Source organism: Pongo abelii, chromosome 7 (assembly GCF_028885655.2).
Source record: "Pongo abelii isolate AG06213 chromosome 7, NHGRI_mPonAbe1-v2.0_pri, whole genome shotgun sequence".
Taxonomy (NCBI): Eukaryota; Metazoa; Chordata; class Mammalia; order Primates; family Hominidae; genus Pongo; species Pongo abelii.
In genome coordinates this window covers 109,179,824-109,205,180 of record NC_071992.2, presented here as the reverse complement: position 1 = coordinate 109,205,180, position 25,357 = coordinate 109,179,824, and positions in this window count along the sequence as shown.

Below are 25,357 nucleotides of genomic sequence, written 5' to 3'. Positions count from 1 at the left end.
CTAAAACAGACTTTCCAGGGTGGGAGCGTCTCTGATATTTTCGCTTTAAACAATTATTCTTTGTAGTTGATTTAAGTCTGAGAGTCACTGCTCCCCAGATGGGCAGACAGTCTGTGGGAAAATCCTGGTATCAGTCCTTCTAGTGTCACCATGAAAGTGAGAGCTGGCCAGGCACGGTGGCTCACTCCTGTAATCCCAGCACTTTGGGAGGCTGAGGTGGGTGGACCATTGGAGGCCAGGAGTTCAGACCAGCCTGGCCAACACGGTGAAACCCTGTCTCTACCGAAAAATACAAAAATTAGCCAGGCATGGTGGTGCGTGTCTATAGTCCCTGCTATTTGGGAGGCTGAGGGACAAGAATTGATTGAACCCAGGAGGTGGAGGTTGCAGTGAGTTGAGATTGTGCAACTGCACTCCAGCCTGGGTGATTAAAGTGACTCTGTTTCATAAAAAAGAAAAAGAAGAAAGTAAGAGTTAATTTACTTTCCTTTCTTTGTCTAGTTGATATTAGTGTTTGGCTTTTCTACTGCCATGTAGATAATGGGAAAGTGGAGTCCAAGGAGTGGTGGGGTGAGGGCAAATAAGGAAGATACCTCTCCTGGGTACTTCCCTTCACTGTCACAAGGAAGAGAATAAAATATTATTGGGAGGCTGAGCAATTATAATGATATCCTTATTACCCACTACCTGTTTTCTTGAACATTAGGTACTGGGCAGGCAAACCAAAAAATGTTCACAGTCTCTGATGTCTGCCATTTCTTGTCCTTCACCCCATCCCAGTCCTATTTCTATAACCTTTATTGTTATCTTTAAATCTCGGTGACATTGCTGTAACCAGTGAAGAGGTATTGAAAGTATTAAGGAATATCTAATTATTCCTTTTTATTTGCATCTTCTTATTGTTGCTTTCTGAGTTTTTGTTTTTGTGTGCATTTTGTAATGTGCATGATATGTAGTGAACCGTGTATATGTATAAATGTATATATTCAGGCTGAGTGCTTACTTTTCTTTAACTGATCATGTACACCCTCAAAAAACTTCACTATCAACTATCTTGACAATGCAGCAACCTGATCCTCTGAACTTTAGCCAATGACTGTCTCCTTTCTCCTGATAACTAAGGCCTGGGAATTCTGTGCTTTGGACTCTCCCAGCACTTTAATGAATTTCCTTTTGATGTTCATCCAATGGAACTAGCATTGCTATTTGACATTTTGCATTTCTCATTTCAGTTTGTGACCTTGTAGGGTGTTGTTTTGAAGGAATCAAATCTTGATCTCAATCTAGTGAGCTTAACCCTTGCATATTTCTCTACCAAGGTCATGGCCAGTTAAATACTTCGGTTGTTCATATAATGCACCAGAAAATTAAAGCTGGTCCTTAATTAAGTTTATTCTCTTCAACCTATGTATGGCGTAGCTCAAATTATTTGGTATGACCTTATAAATTTGAGACACAAAATGGTTATATTCTCAGCTTCTTGAACCTACACCAGTTAGATATGTTAGAATTTCCAGTAATCATTAAATAGCAAATACCTGTCTCTACATATAAAGTGCAGAATGTATATGTACAACCCAGAGTCATTTAATTTCTTTTTAAGTTGGACTCTTTGGGGCCCAGGGATGGTTTTTTTATATAGTAGATCTAAATTTATACACTTGGCTACTATTCCAGGACAGCCTTGTCACCAACATAAATCATCTCATTTCAGCAGCTACAGTAAATAATTGGGCCCCTGAGACATTGTTTTCCATCTTCTCTGCAGAGAGCGTCCTACGACCTCTGGGTTCTCCCCTGGGTGTGCGGGGTGACAGTGCCGTTGCCTCTGGCCTTTTCATTTATTATTTATTTCATTTATTTCAGGATTCAGAACAAATTGAAACTGGCAAAAAATGGAGAGTCTGTGGAAGGATAAATCCAAGGTTCTCATAATTACCAGAAACTGTGGGGAGAGCAGAAAGGGAAAAAAAGAACAAGAGAAAAACAAATGAAATATTTCAGATCAGGAGACTTAAAAGAAAGACACTTACAACAGTGAATTTTCAGGTCTCAATAACAAAAAGGCTGTTATAATAAAGTTTTTTTGTTTCGTTTTGTTTTTGTAAGGCCAAACACAGCTTCCATTGCTAGCAGGACGAGAGGGCTGGGTCTAGGCCAGGGGCTCTCTCAGGAAGCTGTTACAGACTTTCAGTATTGCCTCCCTGAGGCCAAGAGCATCCCTATAAGCCTCCATTTTTTTTCCTGTAGTAAACACCCATGGATTATTTTTCCCAGTCCCCAAAGTATAAAAGGGTCAACTTACTACCAAGTTATAATAAAGTTTTCTCTTTGGTTTCTGGTTTATGAAATACTTCCCAGCTTTTGTTCAAAGATTAATTTGCTGCAATAGAACTTGATTACAATTCAGTAGCTTTTATCATACAACTTTCACCTTGGACCAATTCTTCTAAAAACAGAGAGTTTTTAAGTGATACAATCCCAACTGATATCAAGTAAGGCATCTTACTCAAAGGCAGTCTAATGTGTGTGAATGCTCGTTAGCTCAGGGGCCAACATAGAGTCAGTGCTTAATAAACAGTGTCACTCTTCTCTTCTCTATATAAGTATAGATAAAATCAATATGTAAACACACACATACACGCATATATTCTGTCGTCCAGAATTTGAGAGTTTGAATAAATTCTGGAGAATTATATAGTTCAGCAATGTGGTAGATAGACACTATTATTATCCATATTCTGCAGACAAAGAAACTGAAGTCTAGAAAGGTGAAATAACTTGGAGAATCACTCAGGATTCCAATGCAAGAGGAATGTGTAACTCCGGTAACTCTGTTCCTAAACACTATGTTAGATTGCCTCCTAGATCCGCTTAAACTCATGACATCCATTTGTAAGTATTCACTATTTATTGAAGTGTAGCAAATCATCCCCAAAATTAGTGACTTAAAAGAACAATGGCTTATTTTCTTGTACAGTTTCTGTGGGCTAGGAATTCAGGACGGTCTTGACAAAGCAGTTTTGACTTCGCATTTCTCATGAATGTTCAGTCAGATGTTGGCTGAGCCTGCAGTCATCTGAAAGCTTGCTGGTGCTGGAAGAGACACTTCCAAGGTGGCCCACTTGCATAACTGGCAAGTTAGTGCTGGCTCCTGGCTGGGGCTTCTGCAGCTCTCCATGTGGCTCTGTCCACAGGACCGTTGAGTGTCCTTATAACATGGTGGCTGGCTTTCCCCATAATGAGTGATCCAAAAGACCAAGGCTGAAGCCATAACGTTTTATTGTATGAACTAGCCTCAGAAGTAACATACCATTTTTCCCATCACATGTCTATTGACCACACAGCTAACTCTAACTCCATGTGTGAAGGACTGTATGCAGGTGTGAATACCACAAGGCTACCATAGCAAACCGCTACTTATTCTCTTTTTGTATAAACCCCTTCCAACCCTTCCTCTAACCTACCACTCTTAGTCTATATTGGCCCATCATAGACACTTAATAAATATTAGCCTAGCCAATGAACTTAATAAACATTCAGATTCAGGTTAAAAAATCCTTCCAGTTTTTTGAGCCGTTGCTAGGGAAATTATATAACTTGAGCTTTTGCCAATGACTCACTTTTTCCATCTACTTTTCCTTTTCAGAAACTCTTGGCCTACCTTCCCTACAATCCTGTAATCCAGTAATTGTGTAGGGAACCTCACAACTGAGGCTGAACCTCACAGCTGCTTTGTCTGCCTCCACTGAGAACATGAGAATAGGTTTGGCATGGTGGTGTTTCTCAACTGATGAGTCTTTTCCCTGATCAACTGCTCAGAACTTCTAAAGGAGACTCTAGTCCTAGAGACAGCTGTGAAACAGGTCTCTTAGACACTCCATTTCAGAGCCAATCATAAGCCATTTCTGTAATGATAAAGAGCTATACATATCCCCATACATTAATAATGCTGGTTGGTATGTATTTAGAAATACAACATTTTGAAAAATATCTATTTGGAAAGAAGGCCATTTGTTTTGTTACCATTAGCTTACTAGTGTTCTTGTCTTATATATCTCTTTATCCTATGTATTACATAATGAAGATAAGTCACAAAAGCACTGGTTAAGACAGGAATTATGTCTTTCCAGAAACAAAGCCTGGTGTGATTTTTAAAAGTACAGTGTGCTTCCAGCCCCTGTGTCTTTCTTGTTCCAAGGATGTCATTATCAATACTAATATAAATTTTTCATTGCTTGAGCCATTACAATATACAGAGAATAGATTTTTCAATTTTTCCAGTTCCACTGAGTATATTAGCAAAATTGTCTGTCTGTCAGCAGGCCTGTGGTGACGCCAGTAGCATCTCTGATTTTGATTGTTCTAAATCTTTTTATATTTACAGGTCTCCAGCGGAGAAAAGGCCAAGGACTTATTTGTAAACCCTTCTCCCATGTGCTTCTTCTGATCACTTTCTCTTACATTTCTTATTCTCTTGTCTGAGTCTTTAAAATGATATATACTAAAAGCAATCTAAATGATAGGAAGTATGTATATTTCACTGATAAAATTGTAGGCTTTTAAAAATCATGCTTTAAGATGCTTTATTTTATTAGTTATTAATATACCTGTAAGTTAAGGGTAGATAATGAGGGTTCTTGATCTACGCAGAATTTTCCCACACATTAGGGGCAGACTCAGAGTAGAGCCATGTTCTAATACCCGGCTTGGTGAGGATGACCTATGGCAGATTGAACTCGCAACTCTTTTGTAATCTTCATGAACTATAAATGTTGCATATGCCTGCAGAATGAATTTTAGTTTCATTGTGGGGTAGTATGCAAGAAGAACCCTGGAGTGGCACATGTTGGGAGGGATAGATTAGAACATAGCAAGACTTCTTAATTGAAAAGATGAAGTTTCTCAGGCCAAATAGTAATATGATAAAATCATAGAATGGTATATTTGGGAAGTAGCTTCAAAGTGTGCCTTTCAATTTCTTTCAAAATAAAATGAAGAAAGAGAGAGAAAGTGCATGGCCTAATGTCACGTGGTTAAAAGAAGATGAGTGGGCCTTAAATCAAAATCTGCCTTTCCGTCACGGATTTTCCCCAATACATTGGACTATCTCATGGAAAAAAAAGAATATGGGATTAATCATGAATTTTTTTTTAATTTAGATTTTTCAGGGTTAGAGACTAAAGAATAGAATTTTTGTTTGTTTGTTTGTTTGAAATACCTGGCTCAAACAACTAATTGGATAGACTGAGTTCAACAGGAGGTCCTTTATTGTAGTGTATTGTTTGTATCTATCCACTGAGCTTGAACTTGCAGCATAATATCCATGACATTTTATTATTACATTACCATGCAGACAACCTTACCAATGGATCCAAGGTCATTAACATCTGTATTAGTTTCCTATTGCTGGTGTTAACAATTTACCACAAATTTAGTGGTCCAAAACAATACAATATAAATTTATTATCTTAATGTTCTGCAGGTCAGAAGTCTGAGGTTAGGTCTTATATGGCTAAAAGCAAGGTGTCGGCAGGGCTTCCTTCCTTCTGGAGACCCCAGGGGAGAATCTGTTCCTTGCCTTTGCCATCCTGGAGAGGTTTCCCACATGCCTTGGCTCCTGGTCTCTTTTTACTAACGGCATCATGAGGACCTCTCCTTGCCATTACACCTCCTTCCCTGAATCAGGTCCTCCTGCCTCCCTCTTATTAGGGCACTTGTAATTACATTAGTCCTTCCTTGATAATCCAGGATAACCTCCCCATCTCACGATCCCTAGCTTACTCACATCTGCAGCATCCATTTAGCCATGCATGGTAACAAATTCACCTGTTCTGGAGATTAGGCCTTGGACATCTTGAGGGGGCCTATTCTGCCTGTCACATCTATATTTGTTATTTAGTTAGAAAATAATCGAGTATGACTATAAGAGCCTTGCAAAGAGCCCATAGACTTCAGTGTGAGTCTGATTTAGAACACACCAGCTGGGTAACCTTGGGAAGCTTGGTTAACCTCGCTGAACCTTAATTTCTTCATCAGCAAACTGGGGTGGACAAAATATGAGCCAAAATGTATTATGCTCTTAGTATATTCATTCATTCACAATTCTTAAAAAAACATGATTGTGCCCTCCTTTGTGCCAGGGAGTGTTAGGTGCTGAGAGGACATGGTAAGTGGAACTTACATGGGGTCTGTATCAGGCACTTACAGACTGGTGGAGGAGACAGTCCATCACAGTTGTAATCCAATAAAGAAGAGTAAAATTTCAAAGAGAACTGCATTCTACTGTAAAGGGACTTGTGTTACGGGAGCTTCTAATGTAGGATTTGACCACAGGGGAGCTTGGGGAAGACTCCCCTTAGGAAGTGACTCCCAAATGTAGACCTGGAGAAGGTGTAGGCACCAACAAGGCAGAGAAGGGAGGAAAGTGCAGGTGCAGAGGCTCATGGAGAAGGAAGGAGAGCAAGTGGAAGGGGCTTGAAGAAGGCTATTGTCTTGGAGCAGGAAGATGAGCTGTATCAGTCCCAGGCCAACAGTGCAGGATCCAAACTTCCACTGATTTAGGCAAATGACAGGCAAGTCATGAACTTTTCTATGACTCAGTTCCCACACTGATAAAATAGAGATAACAATAGTAGTAGTTCTTGGGGAATGCGCAGCTTGGATAAGAAAATGCGTGAAATCACTGTGCATACAGTCAGTGCTCCGTGAATCTTAGTAATTGCCCTAATCATAATCTCACTTATCCTTGCATCAACCTTATGAAGTAAGTAGAAACTAAGGTGGAGAATATTAAGTAACTTGTCCAGGGTCATACAGCCAGTGACAGATCAGGGGATTTGGAACGAGGTACATCTGCCTACATGGAGCTGGTGTTCTGCACCACAGCATCCCCCACCCCAGAGCATGGCTTTGAGAGATAAATGGGATAGTATACTGAGAGTGCTTTGTAAAGTAAATCTAAATCCATAAATAAAAGGCTTGTGATTATTCACATTATCCTCCTCACCACTATTTTTCTTCTATTATTACTCATAACAAGGGGAATGTAAGCTGGCTGAAGCTGACCCATTTAATTTCTTCCTCTAAATCATTTTCTCTCTAAATAAATTCCAATAAAAACAAAGGGAACAGGACTAAGCAGAAGATGCAAAGTGCAGTCATGTCTTCATTGACTCTGTGGCCTCATTCCTTTTGGCCCAGATGCCAGCGCTTATTTCTGAGGGGCCAGGAAAGAATAGAACAGCTCACTCTGTTATACCCTTAGATTGTAGAAATAAGTGTTTGGGGCAATCTGGTAAATTGAGATAACCACATAAGCCATTTGAGGTTTACTTAATTTCAAAGAATTGGAACATTAAAAGTATCAAAGTTATATAAGTATTTAATCTTCATTTAATAAATTTGAAGACACTTCAAAATTGTGCTGTTTCTCAGGATTCCCACCACCATTTCAGTCATCTTGGCCCTGATAAAGTGCAGGAGTGCTGGCTTAATAGGCATTTTTAGTTGGTAGAATGCCAGATAATCATCTCTTACTGGAAATGGTCATAGACTGAAATTTGAATTTGTTGATTCTGTAAATCTGGAATAATACAGTAGGGTTTTGAAATTGTCTCCTTTTAATTTCATCATTAATGTGAAACAATAAAAATGATTAGATCTTAAGTGGAAAATGCATAACCCTAAAATGCTTCCCTAACTAAATCAAACAGAATACAGAAAGAAAAAAGAAGATTTTCCATTTGTCAAGTGATAGATTCTTTTTATCATTCACCGATGTCTGACAGTGTCGGAATATGAGACTTTAGCAACTATGGTGCCAGAAATGTATTGAAGGACAGATTTATTTTCACAGACATGCACAAAAAGGATATTTGTATGGCTTTTTCTGTATGGTTGTTATTTTATGATTGTTTGGTATTGAAGAAGAATCTAACATCAACTGACACTTTTAAATTTGTGTGATCTGAGATCTCAATCCCCCTACAAATTCAGGGCCAGAAGCCAACTAATGAAAAAGTATGACATGAATTATTATGATAAGGTGTATCCTACTGCAGATTTACAGGTTTCAAAATCTGGTCATTGAATAGCTGAGTTAAGAACTAAAGAAGCCACTGACAGCCTGGAGCTTAGCTTTCAAAGTTGGAACCAACAGCGTATCTTATGCATTGACTGAAATAATGCAATGAAATTCTTTTCTCTCTTAACAAGCTTTCTCCAGTCATGAAATTCCCTTTGCTATGCTGCAACCCCAATGTGAAAAAGGAGAACATGTTCAGATATTGAAAAACCATATGCCATTACCTACTTTATCATTCATATCAAAGACACTGAACAGATAGCACATGTACAATTGATGGATTATTCTCATCATGAAAGTCTGATCACCCCACTTGGGTTTTCAAACAAGGCATTTAATAACAACTGCCTTGTTAAAAGGTGGAAAATGATCTGGCTTGTGGCCTGATAGGATGAGGTTTTATTGATTTTACTGAGGCCCTTGACTTGGGAGATCACAGGCTTCTTAAGGGCAAACTTAAAAGGAAGCATTGAGATGGATGAGTAATTACCTGTGTGATGGATGTCATTCGGTAAACATCAGGATCAGGTAGCTTCTCCTTGGAGTATCAGTTGGTGGGGGAGGGAGAGAACACAGTCGAAGTCTCATTTCAACCACTTTTGGTCTTTTTGCATATTTATAAATGAGCTTTGCTCTGTTGGAATATGGGGTTATACATGATTTTGAAAAGATATGCCTTTGTTTCTTAATTTAAATGTTGGTTTACAAAAAGAAATAGATTTTTATGGCTGCTAGACAACACAATGATATTTCAAATGCTACTAAAAAAAAAAAACCCAACAACTTGATATATGTTATTTGTTTTCATGATTCTTGGTCTATTTGGAAATGCAGCTATCTGAATCCCAGGCTCCAAAAGGGGCCAGGCTGAGCTTGAGGCAGTATCAGTAAAGAGGCCATTGATGGAAGCCTGGGGAAGGAGGTACTGAGTGGGAGTCAGTGTTCAAGAGATTTGGAGGCCTTGCAGGGTGCTAGAGCAAGGAGGTGACAAAGCAGCACTCAGTGACAGAATAGGCAATAGGCAGGAGGGACAACACTGAATGGAGCTCTGGGCGGGCAGCATTCTGTGGACTGGGAGGTGGCCACCCCAGAGATTGTAGAGTGGGGTTGTTGTCAGGCCTGTCTCCTGTGGCCCTTGCTTTCTTTCAATTGGTGTCACAAAATGCGACTTAAGAAAGCTATCTTGAGGGTGGAGAGGGAGTAGAGGAAGGAGTTGTGTTTACTGGAATCCACTGAGCTGCTGAACCCAGGTGATATGTGCAATTCCTTTAATGTCATAACACTGAATTGAGCAATCCTTTTGATGTGGAAGAAAAAAACCATTTTTTATCCAATCTGTTGGATACAGTGGAATGGGTGTGAGTTTTAGAGTCAGGCAGATGGGGTCACATGGTTCTAGTTCTGCCCCAGGCACTTTGAGACCTTGGGCAAGTTTAATTTCCCTAATCTTGACTTTCTCTCATTTATCTATCATTCATTTATCAAACATCTATTGGGTAAGTACTATGCACTAAGTACACGTACTTATATTGCTTCTTGTTTTCAAAGAGATTCTAGTTTAATAGGGACATTAATAAGTAAATAAAGAAATGCAATATTATTATAGCTACTGTAATATACTGGACAGAAGACGTAGAAGAGGGAAGGCCTAAAAAAAGGAAGTGATTAAATTTTCTGAACAGAGTATGGGGCAAGAAACTATACAGAGAGGAGGTAACTGAGTCCTGAAAAGATGACCAGCTGGCAATGTGGTTGCAGAGGCATGCAGGTACCAAGTCATGGAGGAATTGGAGTTGTCAAGGTGCAAAGAGGGTACTCCCTGTCAGGAGTGTCTTTGACTGTGTGAGAGATAAATGGGTCTGTATATAGTCTGGGGAGAAAGAGGGCATGTACCTGTAAAATGTTTTGCCTGGGTAAAAGGTTATATGAACTTGTTGCAGAGATTCCTTTTAAGGTTCCAAGTTCTACAGGGAAGAAAATGGTGTGGCCTTATTTTTGAGATCTTGATCCATTTTGTTGATCCGTGGCAACTAAAGTTTTGCCTTCTTGTAGGGATCACAAATTGATATTTTCCTGGAGTATTTAAATAATGTATCGAATCTCCATGCTATGTAATATAGATCAAGGATGATTTAAACATGATTATTGTTCTCAAAAAGATTCTAGTTTAGTAGGTACAATCAAGTATGTAAATAAACAAATGCAACATTAATGTAGGAGAATTTACTTTGACTGTCAGGTAGCACGTCCTCCATTCCCAAGTGAGAGACTATCTACCTTCTGCAGTTACTTCTGTTGTATGAGATACGGAGTCTCCTACCCATTCCTATAGGAAAGAAGTTTTCACTCTTCATGCAAGTTGTGACTCTACTGGCTTCCATTCTGTGGGCTGAAGAACAAAGTTTTTGTGCATGATATAGCAGGACAAGTCAGCAAACAAAGAGCTTAATGTGATATGTGAATTCTTTTTTTTTTTTCTAGGATTTTCAATTTTTTATTTATTATTATTATTATTATTTTTATTTTTATTATTATTATACTTTAGGTTTTATGGTACATGTGCGCAATGTGCAGGTTAGTTACATATGTATACACGTGCCATGCTGATGCGCTGCACCCACTAACTCGTCATCTAGCATTAGGTATATCTCCCAATGCTATCCCTCCCCCCTCCCCCCACCCCACAACAGTCCCCGAAGTGTGATGTTCCCCTTCCTGTGTCCATGTGTTCTCATTGTTCAATTCCCACCTATGAGTGAGAATATGCAGTATTTGGTTTTTTGTTCTTGCGATAGTTTACTGAGAGTGATGATTTCCAATTTCATCCATGTCCCTACAAAGGACATGAACTCATCATTTTTTATGGCTGCATAGTATTCCATGGTGTGTATGTGCCACATTTTCTTAATGCAGTCTATCATTGTTGGACATTTGGGTTGGTTCCAAGTCTTTGCTATTGTGAATAATGCCGCAATAAACATACGTGTGCATATGTCTTTATAGCAGCATGATTTATAGTCCTTTGGGTATATACCCAGTAATGGGATTGCTGGGTCAAATGGAATTTCTAGTTCTAGATCCCTGAGGAATCGCCACACTGACTTCCACAAGGGTTGAACTAGTTTACAGTCCCACCAACAGTGTAAAAGTGTTCCTATTTCTCCACATCCTCTCCAGCACCTGTTGTTTCCTGACTTTTTAATGATTGCCATTCTAACTGGTGTGAGATGGTATCTCATTGTGGTTTTGATTTGCATTTCTCTGATGGCCAGTGATGGTGAGCATTTTTTCATGTGTTTTTTGGCTGCATAAATGTCTTCTTTTGAGAAGTGTCTGTTCATGTCCTTCGCCCACTTTTTGATGAGGTTGTTTGTTTTTTTCTTGTAAATTTGTTGGAGTTCATTGTAGATTCTGGATATTAGCCCTTTGTCAGATGAGTAGGTTGCAAAAATTTTCTCCCATTTTGTAGGTTGCCTGTTCACTCTGATGGTAGTTTCTTTTGCTGTGCAGAAGCTCTTTAGTTTAATTAGATCCCATTTGTCTATTTTGGCTTTTGTTGCCATTGCTTTTTGTGTTTTAGACATGAAATCCTTGCCCATGCCTATGTCCTGAATGGTAATGCCTAGGTTTTCTTCTAGGGTTTTTATGGTTTTAGGTCTAACGTTTAAGTCTTTAATCCATCTTGAATTGGTTTTTATATAAGGTGTAAGGAAGGGATCCAGTTTCAGCTTTCTCCATATGGCTAGCCAGTTTTCCCAGCACCATTTATTAAATAGGGAATCCTTTCCCCATTGCTTGTTTTTCTCAGGTTTGTCAAAGATCAGATAGTTGTAGATATGTGGCGTTATTTCTGATGGCTCTGTTCTGTTCCATTGATCTATATCTCTGTTTTGGTACCAGTACCATGCTGTTTTGGTTACTGTAGCCTTGTAGTATAGTTTGAAGTCAGGTAGCGTGATGCCTCCAGCTTTGTTCTTTTGGCTTAGGATTGACTTGGCGATGCGGGCTCTGTTTTGATTCCATATGAACTTTAAAGTAGTTTTTTCCAATTCTGTGAAGAAAGTCATTGGTAGCTTGATGGGGATGGCATTGAATCTGTAAATTACCTTGGGCAGTATGGCCATTTTCAACTCCAAGACACATAATTGTCAGATTCAACAAAGTTGAAATGAAGGAAAAAATGTTAAGGGCAGCCAGAGAGAAAGGTTGGGTTACCCTCAAAGGGAAGCCCATCAGACTAACAGTGGATCTCTCGGCAGAAACCCTACAAGCCAGAAGAGAGTGGGGGCCAATATTCAACATTCTTAAAGAAAAGAGTTTTCAACCCAGAATTTCATATCCAGCCAAACTAAGCTTCATAAGTGAAGGAGAAATGAAATACTTTACAGACAAGCAAATGCTGAGAGATTTTGTCACCACCAGGCCTGCCCTAAAAGAGCTCCTGAAGGAAGCGCTAAACATGGAAAGGCACAACCGGTACCAGCCACTGCAAAATCATGCCAAAATGTAAAGACCATCGAGACTAGGAAGAGACTGCATCAACTAACGAGCAAAATAACCAGCTAACATCATAATGACAGGATCAAATTCACACATAACAATATTAACTTTAAATGTAAATGGACTAAATGCTCCAATTAAAAGACACAGACTGGCAAATTGGATAAAGACTCAAGACCCATCAGTGTGCTGTATTCAGGAAACCCATCTCACGTGCAGAGACACACATAGGCTCAAAATAAAGGATGGAGGAAGATCTACCAAGCAAATGGAAAACAAAAAAAGGCAGGGGTTGCAATCCTAGTCTCTGATAAAACAGACTTTAAACCAACAAAGATAAAAAGAAACAAAGAAGGCCATTACATAATGGTAAAGGGATTAATTCAACAAGAAGAGCTAACTATCCTAAATATATATGCACCCAATACAGGAGCACCCAGATTCATAAAGCAAGTCCTGAGTGACCTACAAAGGGACTTAGACTCCCACACATTAATAATGGGAGACTTTAATACCTCACTGTCAACATTAGACAGATCAACGAGACAGAAAGTCAACAAGGATACCCAGGAATTGAACTCAGCTCTGCACCAAGCAGACCTAATAGACATCTACAGAACTCTCCACCCCAAATCAACAGAATATACATTTTTTTTAGCACCACACCACACCTATTCCAAAATTGACCACATACTTGGAAGTAAAGCTCTCCTCAGTAAATGTAAAAGAACAGAAATTATAACAAACTATCTCTCAGATCACAGTGCAATCAAGCTAGAACTCAGGATTAAGAATCTCACTCAAAACCGCTCAACTACATGGAAACTGAACAACCTGCTCCTGAATGACTACTGGGTACATAACGAAATGAAGGCAGAAATAAAGATGTTCTTTGAAACCAACGAGAACCAAGACACAACATACCAGAATCTCTGGGATGCATTCAAAGCAGTGTGTAGAGGGAAATTTATAGCACTAAATGCCCACAAGAGAAAGCAGGAAAGATCCAAAATTGACACCCTAACATCACAATTAAAAGAACTAGAAAAGCAAGAGCAAACACATTCAAAAGCTAGCAGAAGGCAAGAAATAACTAAAATCAGAGCAGAACTGAAGGAAATAGAGACACAAAAACCCTTCAAAAAATTAATGAATCCAGGAGCTGGTTTTTTGAAAGGATCAACAAAAGTGATAGACTGCTAGCAAGATTAATAAAGAAAAAAAGAGAGAAGAATCAAATAGATGCAATAAAAAATGATAAAGGGGATATCACCACCGATCTCACAGAAATACAAACTACCATCAGAGAATACTACAAACACCTCTACACAAATAAACTAGAAAATCTAGAAGAAATGGATAAATTCCTCAACACATACACCCTCCCAAGACTAAACCAGGAAGAAGTTGAATCTCCGAATAGACCAATAACAGGAGCTGAAATTGTGGCAATAATCAATAGCTTACCAACCAAAAAAAGTCCAGGACCAGATGGGTTCACAGCTGAATTCTACCAGAGGTACAAGGAGGAACTGGTACCATTCCTTCTGAAACTATTCCAATCAATAGAAAAAGAGAGAATCCTCCCTAACTCATTTTATGAGGCCAGCATCATCCTGATACCAAAGCCTGGCAGAGACACAACAAAAAAAGAGAATTTTAGACCAATATCCTGGATGAACATTGATGCAAAAATCCTCAATAAAATACTGGCAAACCGAATCCAGCAGCACATCAAAAAGCTTATCCACCATGATCAAGTGGGCTTCATCCCTGGGATGCAAGGCTGGTTCAATATATGCAAATCAATAAATGTAATCCAGCATATAAACAGAACCAAAGACAAAAGCCACATGATTATCTCAATACATGCAGAAAAGGCCTTTGACAAAATTCAACAACCCTTCATGCTGAAAACTCTCAATAAATTAGGTATTGATGGGAAGTATCTCAAAATAATAAGAGATATCTATGACAAACCCACAGCCAATATCATACTGAATGGGCAAAAACTGGAAGCATTCCCTTTGAAAACTGGCACAAGACAGGGATGCCCTCTCTCACCACTTCTATTCAACATAGTGTTGGAAGTTCTGGCCAGGGCAATCAGGCAGGAGAAGGAAATAAAGGGTATTCAATTAGGAAAATAGGAAGTCCAATTGTCCCTGTTTGCAGACGACATGATTGTATATCTAGAAAACCCCACTGTCTCAGCCCAAAATCTCCTTAAGCTGATAAGCAACTTCAGCAAAGTCTCAGGATACAAAATCAATGTACAAAAATCACAAGCATTCTTATACACCGATATGTGAATTCTTTGTAAATATCATACAGGTTTGACTTGATTTATACTAGATGGAAACATCATCAAAGCATTTCTTCCTTAGGAGAGGAAATCCCTTGTTTTATTTCCTACTTGAAATAACATTTTTAAAAGGTAAGATCCAAGAGCGAAATCATGAAGATGAGGTGCCAAAAATATACATTAATTCCATCATTAAATGAACTGATCATTTCTGTATGAAGAAGGGACATGAATGGGACAGTACTTGGGAGAATAGTCTGCTAAGTGTTGTAATGAATATATGGCAATTATATTCCAATGATGTGATACTGTATAGTAGAGGAGTATATGGGAGATTATTTTTCTATGTGAGAAAGTACTCAATGACTAGAATACATTTTTATTATATGGATTTTTATATATTTGTGTAAATTGGCTTTTTCCCCACAGAAAAAGTTAATACATAAGGTACTTCACTTTGTCAGAACAATCTATAGTGAAGTATTATTATAAATAATGAATATGTGTGAAGGGTATTTGAACTGAAGGATAATCTCTCTTGGATAGTAAACTGCCAGAAATTTCTTGATATTCCACAGAAAAGAAGAGGACTATCACAGGCCAAGTTAATGTATTTTTTTCATTTTCAGTTTTCCTCTATATTTTAAGCCCACTGCTCATTCCTTGGCTCAGATCTTTGATTCAAGCATATCCATAGACTCTTTTCAAATTGTTTATATCTAACGAGAGAGACTAGATTGGAAGCCCTACTCATATGGCTATGATTTAGCCTAGGAAAAATAATTCTCCATAATGGATTACAGTCGGCCCTTGAACAGCATGAGGATTAGGCATCCTGGCTCCGTATGCAGTTGAATATCTACGTATAACTGTTGACTCCCCCAAAACTTAACTGTTAATAACCTGTTGCTGACTGGAAGCCTTACTGATAACATAAATAGTAGTTTGACATATATTTTGTATGTTATATGTATTATATACTATATTATTACAATAAATAAGCTAGAGAAAAGAAAATGTTAGTAAGAAAATCATAAGGAAAAGAAAAAATATTTATTATTCATTAAGTAGAAGTGGATCATCATAAAGGTCTTCAGCTTTGTGGTCTTCATACTAAGCAGGCTGAGGAGGAGGAGGAAAAGGGGCTGCTCTTGCTGTGTCCGGGGTGGGATGGTAGACAGAAAGAAAACCTGCGTATATGCAGACACGTGCAGCTGAAACCTGTGTTGTTCAAGGGTTAACTGTACTTCAGGTTTTTGTCTATGGAAATAATGCATGCCGTTGAAAGGCAGATTCCATATTAGAAATGTGTTCATGATTATTAGTCCATTTAGGGGGACATCTGTTTAATGAAGGCATTTTGGACCACAGTTTTTATGAACAATATTTAAATTTGAGCATATGTAATGTTTTTATTAATAAAATTATCAATCTATCTATATATTTTCAAAACATATCTATGAAATGTTGGTGTGTTTGGGGTGATAAAAAGTGGTATTTATTGAGATGGGTGAGAGTTGTAGAATGAAGGCATTTCACATGGCTTCATTGGAGAGAAGTAAGGCCACAGGAGAGGCCCACAGGCTTTGCAGTAAGTAGGATCTGGTTCAATTCCAGTTCCACCATCTGTGTGAACCATCTCATGTTTCTTAAACTCTTTAGCCCCTGATTCTTCATCAGTAAAATGTGGTTAGCAATATGTAATCAAAGGATATTAATAAATGTCCTTACCCAATGCCAGTCACATTATAAGTTTCAGCAAATGATGTTTATTATCATTAAATGTAAATTCATGAGTACCTTTGAAGGAATCTCACCTCTCACATGATAGTGAACTGCCTAGATTATCTGTAAATAACTTGGTTTATTTTTAGAATGACCCTAACTTGAGGATCTCTAAAAGTCTTGTTTTCACATCAGCTGCTTAGATTGGCTGTGGTAATTCACCTAGCAGCCTAGCAGAACAGTTTTCCACATAGTGAGTTGACCTAAGCTATATCAAATTGACCTGTAATAACTCCAAGCAGCAGTAGCTAAGAAGTACCAGGCCAAAAAGAAAAAAAATATTATATATGAATTTAAGTATAAAACCCCAAAATATCATTACATGGCATTAAAATAATAACTTTATTTTTCCTCACAATATGTGCTTATTATAAGAAATTTAGAAAATATCAACATCAGAAAAAAATCTTTTCTTCCCATTACTCAAATGTAATTTACAATTGTTAACATTTATTTCAGTATATATCTGTTTAGTTCTTTGCCTAAACATACAGTGTATTTTTCCTAACAAAAATTGAACGTATTTCTTTGAAGTAGGCTTTTTTGATGTAATAATGTCTCGTGACCACATTTTTCACGTCTTTAAAGAACTCTAGCATATTTTTATGAATGTAGAAATATTATAGATATAATAGATATATAGAATATTACAAATACAATATTCTATCAAAATTTAATCGACTCCTTATTTTTGAACATTTGTTATGTCTGATATTTTGTTATGAATAAGACTGTGATAAATATTCTCGTAATTATTAAGCATTTATAAGCATGCATTAAAATTCCTTAGGATAACCTTCTGGATGTGAAATTTTGGGGTCAAATGCCATGACAGTAGACATTATTGGTTGTCAGTATATCCTTTTTCTTCTTTCTCTTTCCTAACAAGTGTCTCAGTTCTCTTTAGTTTCTCATCTCTCATCCATGCAGCCAATTGCCATGGGAGACACTGAGCCCACCCTAACTCTAGGATTGACTTTAATCAGCCAATTATATTTCTTTTGTCAATGATTGATTCAGGACTGGCTTGGGATCCTCAGAAAGCAATAAAAGTTTACTGGGAGCTTCAGAAAAAGTTATTCACCATTTTTGGAGAGGATATTCAGAAGTGACTTCCCTCTTTTGCTCTACTAGGTATGGATATGAGACCTCAGAAACCCCAGAACTCGTGATTCTTTGCCTGATGGAAAAGCCCACACATGGGAAAGACAGCCATAAAGAACAAAAGTAGAGCCCCTGGACTAAATTAGGAAAGCAACTTGCTCAGCCTTTCCACATCTAGTTCCATGAGCAATCCATTTCCTCATGTCCCAAACAGCTTGACTGGGGGTTTCGGTTACTTACAGCCCAAAGCACACCAACTGGTGTGGTCATCAGAATTTAAGGCTTTTGAGTGCTTAAAATTCTGATTTTAAAGACGTTTAAATCAGAAAGTACCACTGGAAGGTTTATACTAATTTATTCTCCTACAAGCAAGCAGTACGGTTTCTTGAAAAATATACTAAAGTTTATTTTGGACTGCATGAAAATAAATTTATTATCAAAATGCATGTCTACATATGGCTTTTTTATATTACTGTTCTGGGCGATGCAAACTGTCCTTTCTTCAAACAAGTTGTATCCATTGCTCTTTTCTCCTCTTCCCCTCTCTTCTCCTATCTGCCTTTATGTATTTCAAGGGTTGATCTAAAAACATAAGCTGGGCTAGGTGCAGTGGCTCATGTCTGTAATCCTAGCACTTTGGGAGGCTGAGGTGTGAGGATTGCTTGAGCCCAGCCTAGGCAACATACTGAGACTCTGTCTCTACAAAAAAAAAAAAAAAAAAAAAAAAAAAAAAAAAATCGGTGAGGTGGCCATGTGCTACTCCGGAGGCTGAGGTGGGAAGATGGCTTGAGCCTGGGAAGTTGAGGCTGCAGTGAATCATGATCGTGCCACTGCACTCCAGGCTGGGTGACAGAGTGACACCTCATCTCAAAAAACAAACAAAATGAAGCCATAAACTGTTTACTAAGGGTCCTGTGTTCAAATCCCCCCATTTGCCATTAATTGTCCCTATAGTATTAAGTAATTCATTAACTCTGTGACCCTCTTCATTCACTTGCCCTCTCTAACTTAAAGTGTTCCTGTTTGGAGTAAAGAAAACAGTCAATTCGAAAGAAAGCTTTCTGAAAAAATACACAGGTACTATCCATTTATTTTTTATCTATGACTTATGTTTCTACAATTCCGTTTTCTATTTCTTTTTCTGGTTTTGCTGTTAAACTTGCTCTTGAAAAGCTCCAGCTTCAGATCCCTCAATTTCTCCCCACAAATTCTAGAATCTTGCAAGAACAAGGGGGTTCTCTACTCCCTACTATGTGGCGTCTACCATTCTAGTCCCCCGTGGCTCTTGTAGCCATGTTTTTTCCCACTGCTGATATCCGGGCCAGAGCTGTGCCAGGGACACACCAGAGCACTACTGTTGTGCTATCCTCACAAAAGCTGTGAATGCCCAAGTGCTGATGTTACAATACTCTTCCATGGGAAGAAAAGGATGTCTGATTTTGAGTATGCATCATTTGCCAATGGTTCTGATAATACCACAGCACATATTATCTTTTGCCTCTAAAAATTTTTTCTGTACCATCTCCTCCAAACCCACTTTTCTATACCATCTCCTTCAAACCCACTAATACATAGCTAGCTCTTATGTATTAGTCTGTTCTCATGCTGTTAATGAAGACATACCCAAGACTGAGTAATTTATAAAGGAAAGAGGTTTAATAGACTCATAGTTCCACATGGCTGAGGAAGCCTCACAATCATAGCAGAAGACAAAGGAAGAGCAAAGGGACGTCTTACATGGTGGCAGGCAAGAGAGCATGTTCAGGGGAACTCTGCTTTATGAAACCATCAGATCTCATGAGACTTATTCACTACCAGGAGGAGAACAGTATGAGCGAAACTGCCCCCATGATTCATTTATCTTCACCTGGCCCTGCCCTTGACATGTGGGGATTATTACAATTTAAGGTGAGATTTGGATGGGGTACAGACAAACCATATCATCTTGTCCTTCCTTAAAGTGTCAACATAAATGTCTCTTCTTCTGGATTTTTCTCTGCCTCCGTTTTTTTGGCCTCTTGCCTGGGTCTTGGGAAAATAAATCAATGATAAAACAGAGTAAAATCAGTAAATAAACAGATAATAAATAAATAGTGTCCATATATTCAACCAGTATTTATTTATTTATTTATTTACTTATTTTTTGACACAAAGTCTTGCTCTGTTGCCCAGGCTGGAGTGTGGTGGTGAGATCTCGGCTCACTGCCTCCTCTGGGACCCCAGATGGATTCCATCATGCTTTTTTATTTTTTGTAGAGACAGGGTCTCCCTGTGTTTCCCAGGATAGTCTCGAACTCCTGAGCTCAAGTGATCCTCTAGCCTTGGCCTCCCAAACTGCTGGGATCACTGGTATCAGCCACTGTGCCTGGCCCTCAACCAGTATTTATTAAGTGGCCGCTATTTGCCAGGCCCTCAAGTCCAGGCTGGATATTTCTCTATGAATTTTTATAGCAGTCTCAGAGTATCATTTCATGAAAAGTAACATGTTGTAGGGTATTGCCCTATTTGTCCATACTCACGCTGGATTGTATTAATATGTTCCACTAGGCCAGGTAACTGTCATTTTTGCTTACCTTTATACCCTGCACTGGAACTCCAGACTCATGTATCTTCACATAGATGTTTAATAAATATCTAAAATGTTACATGACCAAAACTGAGCTCTGGTATTCTTCCTTCAAACCTGTTCCCCTAACAGGTTACTCCTGTCAGAAAATGGCCTTTCTACAGAAAATCTCTTTCTACAGGTTTAAAACACATGGGGTCATCTTGGACTCTTCTTTTTCATCCACACTTCACACCATCAGCACATCCTGTCAGCGCCACCTTCTGAATTCAACTGTCCTTACCCTGTCCAACAGGTCCAAGACCCAGGTGAGGTACGAGAGGTGCGTAGGCCACAAAGTTTCACTCTCAGTCATGTAAGTGAAGACCCTGCTGACGCTACACGTGAACAGCCCTGATGCCGAGTGCCTCCTGAAATTAAACTTGTGCTCTAGGTACTCCTCTTACTTAAACCTAGTGCTGTCCCGCTGTCTATCCTACCAGGACTTCACACTTGGATACAGCAGGAACCTCTTCATGAGCCTCTCTGCTGCTCTCTGCCTTCCTGTGGTTATTTCCATCACATTGCCAGCTGATTCTATTAAAGCATGAGTGAGATCATGTCAGTCCTGTTCTCAAACCCTCCCGTGGCTTCTCATCAAGTAAAAGTAGGTGGGGCTACATTGGTCTGCCAGGTGCTGATTGGCCTGCCTCACCATTTCACACTGACTTTATCTTCTTCTACATTACACCTACTCACCCTGCTGCAGCTTCAGTACACCAGACGTGATCTGACTCAGGCCTTTGCATTTGGGAATCCTTCTGCATGGAAAGCTCTTCCCTTAGATCTTCCTCATTTCTTCCAGCATTGGACTCAAGTGCCATTTTCTCAGGGAGACCTGCTTGGCCAGCCTATCTACAATGTCAACATACCCCCTTAGTCTCACATTCCCTCCCCTGACTTTTTTGTTTTTCTTTAGCGCGCGTGTGCACGCCCACACACACATACATATTTAACTTATATATATTCTATCCCTACCACTCCCCACTCCCAACGAATTACAAGTTCCAGGTGGGCAGGGATTTCTGGGTCCTTCGATATATCTAACACTTGTATTATCAGTGCCAGGAACTCAATAAATACTAACTGAATGATTGAACACTGCATCTATGGATGGATGGGTGCATTTATCTATCCATTTATTTATTAATTTTACTCTGCTTTTTGGCATATGCCTTTCCTCAGGACCTAGTCAGCCAAGAAGGCTGAGGCAGTCTTGCTGCACTCAGAATTGCTACCCACCCATTTCCAGCTCCCAGTGTCATCCAGGCAACCTCATGATTCCATACACCCTGTCCCCATGATCCTCCAGATATTTTTCAAAACTCCTCAATCATAGGGCACACCACAAGTGAAACCTCTAGTATATTAAAACTGATAAAAATGAATGAACTCTCATGTATGAAAGAGATAAAGATCTTTTATAGCAAGATTTTGAAATTAGATAGCAACTAATTCTGAGATCCTCATCAAACTTCTTAATGTATACCTGGATATATGTAGGAAGGAAAAAAAAACTTTTTTACCAAATGTTAAACATTTCTTTTATAGTGAAAAATCAGTACACTAGATCTTTTGTTTCGTTAAAGCAAAAAAAAAAAAAAATACAGGAGTGACAAATCTAGTATGTTAAAATTTATAATAATTTTATAAAGGCTAGAACCATAGACTTTTTGATGGGTATGGGCAGGTTGTGTCTTTCAAACAGAATTAGTTTTCAAAATTCCTGTGATGTTAGTGGAAATTGCTCACTACTTTGCTCTTCAAATGGTATGCTTGGTTCTTGAGAAAAATTTTTTGAAAGCCTTTATTTGATTCTTGACAGCTGTGCGTTTTTCTAGGCTGCCAGACGAGGCTGAATCTTGTCTAAATGTAAATACCTGGTTACTTGATTCTCTGTCATGGAGGGCAGTTTATTCTTTTTGCAGGAAGCCTTGATTTTCAAGGAGGAAGTGACTAAGGGCCTTCATTAGCAGGCAGGCTTCAAACTGTTTCCAGGCTCTTTGTTTACTTCTATAGAGCAGACTTTATTTTCATGCCCAATAAGTTTGACAAAGCAGTAAAATCACTCCAGTTAAATGGGTCACCAATACAGGTGGGGAGCCCATTCTGGTCTTGAAAAGTACAAAAGTGCTGCTCCCATGAATACGGATGCTCGGAGAGCTCAAGCTTCCATTTTCCTTGGGCGGTTATGATCACAGAGTGCACATTTTGGGCTGTGGGGAGAGGTGGGTTTAGAAGGAGGATCAGCTTTGACTTAGTCTTATATGATCTTAACAGCTTGGATGAGGGAAACTAAGAAATGCCTCTAATAAAATACACATATCACATACATACTCATAAGGCCATTAAATGCTTGTAATTTTTTTTTTTGCGGTGGGGGTGGGGTTTGGAGGGTTGTGAAATTGCACAATTTATGCTGTCATTTTTGCAGCACTTCTAGTGAAGTATCTAGGTGTTTCTTCTAATATCTCCGTTGCAACTTCCAAATCATAGTCTTCTTGTGTTAGCTGAAAGCATTAAAACCAGAAATTACCATAATAGTGCTATTTACTCCTCATTTATGGAGCTACTAGCGTTATTTTTCCACTGACTTTACAGAGTGCATTTCAACCAGCAGTACTTCTGGTTTGGTTGATGAAACTCGATTGTACTTAAAAAACACAGTTGGGCATTGTATCAGAAGACTAAACCAGCAGGCTTGTCATTTCACAAAAGGGACTTCCAGAGGTTGCAGTCCCTGTAATCGGAGAGTATTTCATTTGGTGTTTGAGGCTGTGGACTAATGCCTTATTTCGCAGCTAATCATCTCCATGTGCTTATATAGCTGGACCAGTGTTTGAATGAAGACTGCACATTTTAACAGCACTGCAAACTAGATGTAAGAAATTCTATTCCGCCTTACGTCAAAACAGACCTGAAAGTGGGGGATGGGTATGATATAAACACTCAAAGAGTTCCTTAGTGTGAACCAAAAGGTTGAAAGAATAAAGTGGGGTGTGTGTGTATGGATGTGTGTGATAACCCTGAGGCTGTTAGAGCAGTTTTACTTCATTGATGTTTTTTTCTAAGCCACAGCACTTGGAGACTGAACTCACAAGCAGCCTTGATTATGGTGTTTGTGACACTGCCACAGGGTCTTTGCATTATTTATCTCAGTCTGCTTTACCCATCCAGCTTGCTGGGAATATTTTCAGATGGAATCACTAATTAGCACATATGTGGGAACTTCTCAAAGCATTTGGGCCCCCTCCTCATTACTTTTTAATTTTTCTCTATTTGCCTAACGTATGTCAAAGATACAATTTTAAATGATGGGTTGGGGGAACTTGCAGACTGAAATGCCCATGTTCTATGGGAAAAAGATTAGTCAAGTAAGTGATCTTTTATATGATCAGAAAGCAAGCCATTTAAATGTGTACTAACGGAGAGTGAAGTTGGCTTGGCCCATACAGTGTTCTATGGATTATTTTATTAGTTAACCACCAGGAGAGCTTTCTAGAATTGCCTCACAAATATTTCAACAATTCTGTAAACTGTGCTTTTTCTGGCTGCACGACCTGACTTTGCTAGACCATACTACCTACAGCCTTCTTCACCTTCCTATGCTTTAAGTTCTATACATTTTCGGCACGATCTTTTCCTTATTAGATCATAAGGCACATATTTAAGAACTGGTCTTAATGTTTTTTTAAATTTTAAAACACTAAGAATAATGTGAAAATAAGATTTCTGAATCTTTGCATCTCCTTTCCTAGGTTTTTTTCTTATCTATGTCAAAAATGAAGTTTTTTTCCCATGTCACATAGCAATACATGATAGGAAATGTGAATTCTTAGGCAATGGTATTTTTAAGATGACAGAAAAATCTGGGTTCAGCCAGAAGAGAAAATACTTTTACTGGGGAGAAAACCCATAGGAATATTTAAAAATGCATGGTCAAAATGAAACAGATCTCTTAACCAAAGTATTCAGACTTGGCAAAACTATGTTGAATTGGATAGGATGTTATTTTCCAAGTAATATAGGCCTACCAAATATATATTTTGTAAGTAGAGCAATAGAATGTGTATGTGTGTGAGTGTATGTGTGTAAGAATCATTGGATTGTTGTTCCTAAGGGATTTGCTACACAGTTTATTTATTGCAGTTGTGTATATATTCCAGAGAACTTAGTGTAAAAATGTGTGGAAAACTAAATATGTGTGGAAAACCATCAGGGTATTCTCTGTGGAATTCTAAAAACAAATAAGGTCTGTTAGATGGTTGAGTGTAACATTAGGTATAAAGTATATAGTTATTTGGTCAAGTAGCTAAGTTATAATTGTCATCTGGAAGATCTGATCAATGATACTGATTGAAGAGTTTTTTTAAAACCTACTCTCAATAGCTTCTTTTTGCATATATTTCTAGTGTCTTAAGACCTACTGTTTAAAGCTTGGTATGGAATACAGACTTAAGATTTACTTATCCATTGTGGTTTTAAAGCGGTGGCTATATATTTAGGAAAGGGAAGGTGTTTGGACTCACCTTATATGGCAGATTCAATTCTTTCACAATGGCTGTCTGCAGACTTAGTAGGAAAATGTGTTGGGATCTAGGAGTAACATCTGCTATTGTTACAGTAAAAAGTTGAGTGGCAGTAACAATACAAATGTCAGTCATTTTCCACCTCTTGTCTAAAAATTTATACTCAATTGTGAGATATTGCTATCTTCACAGCTGAGTTACAGATGAAAAGACTATATAGCATTTGTTTCAAATTTAATTCATTTCAAGACGCTCTAAATCTGTTTTGTCCAATATGGTAGCCATCAGCCAAATGTGAGTATTGAGCACTTCAAATGTGTGGCTGGTCCAAATTAAGGTATGCTATATCTGTAAAAATACATATTGAATTTCAAAAACTTAGTAGGAAAACAAGACTATAAATATCCTCTTAATATTTTTTATATTGTTACATTTTGAAATGG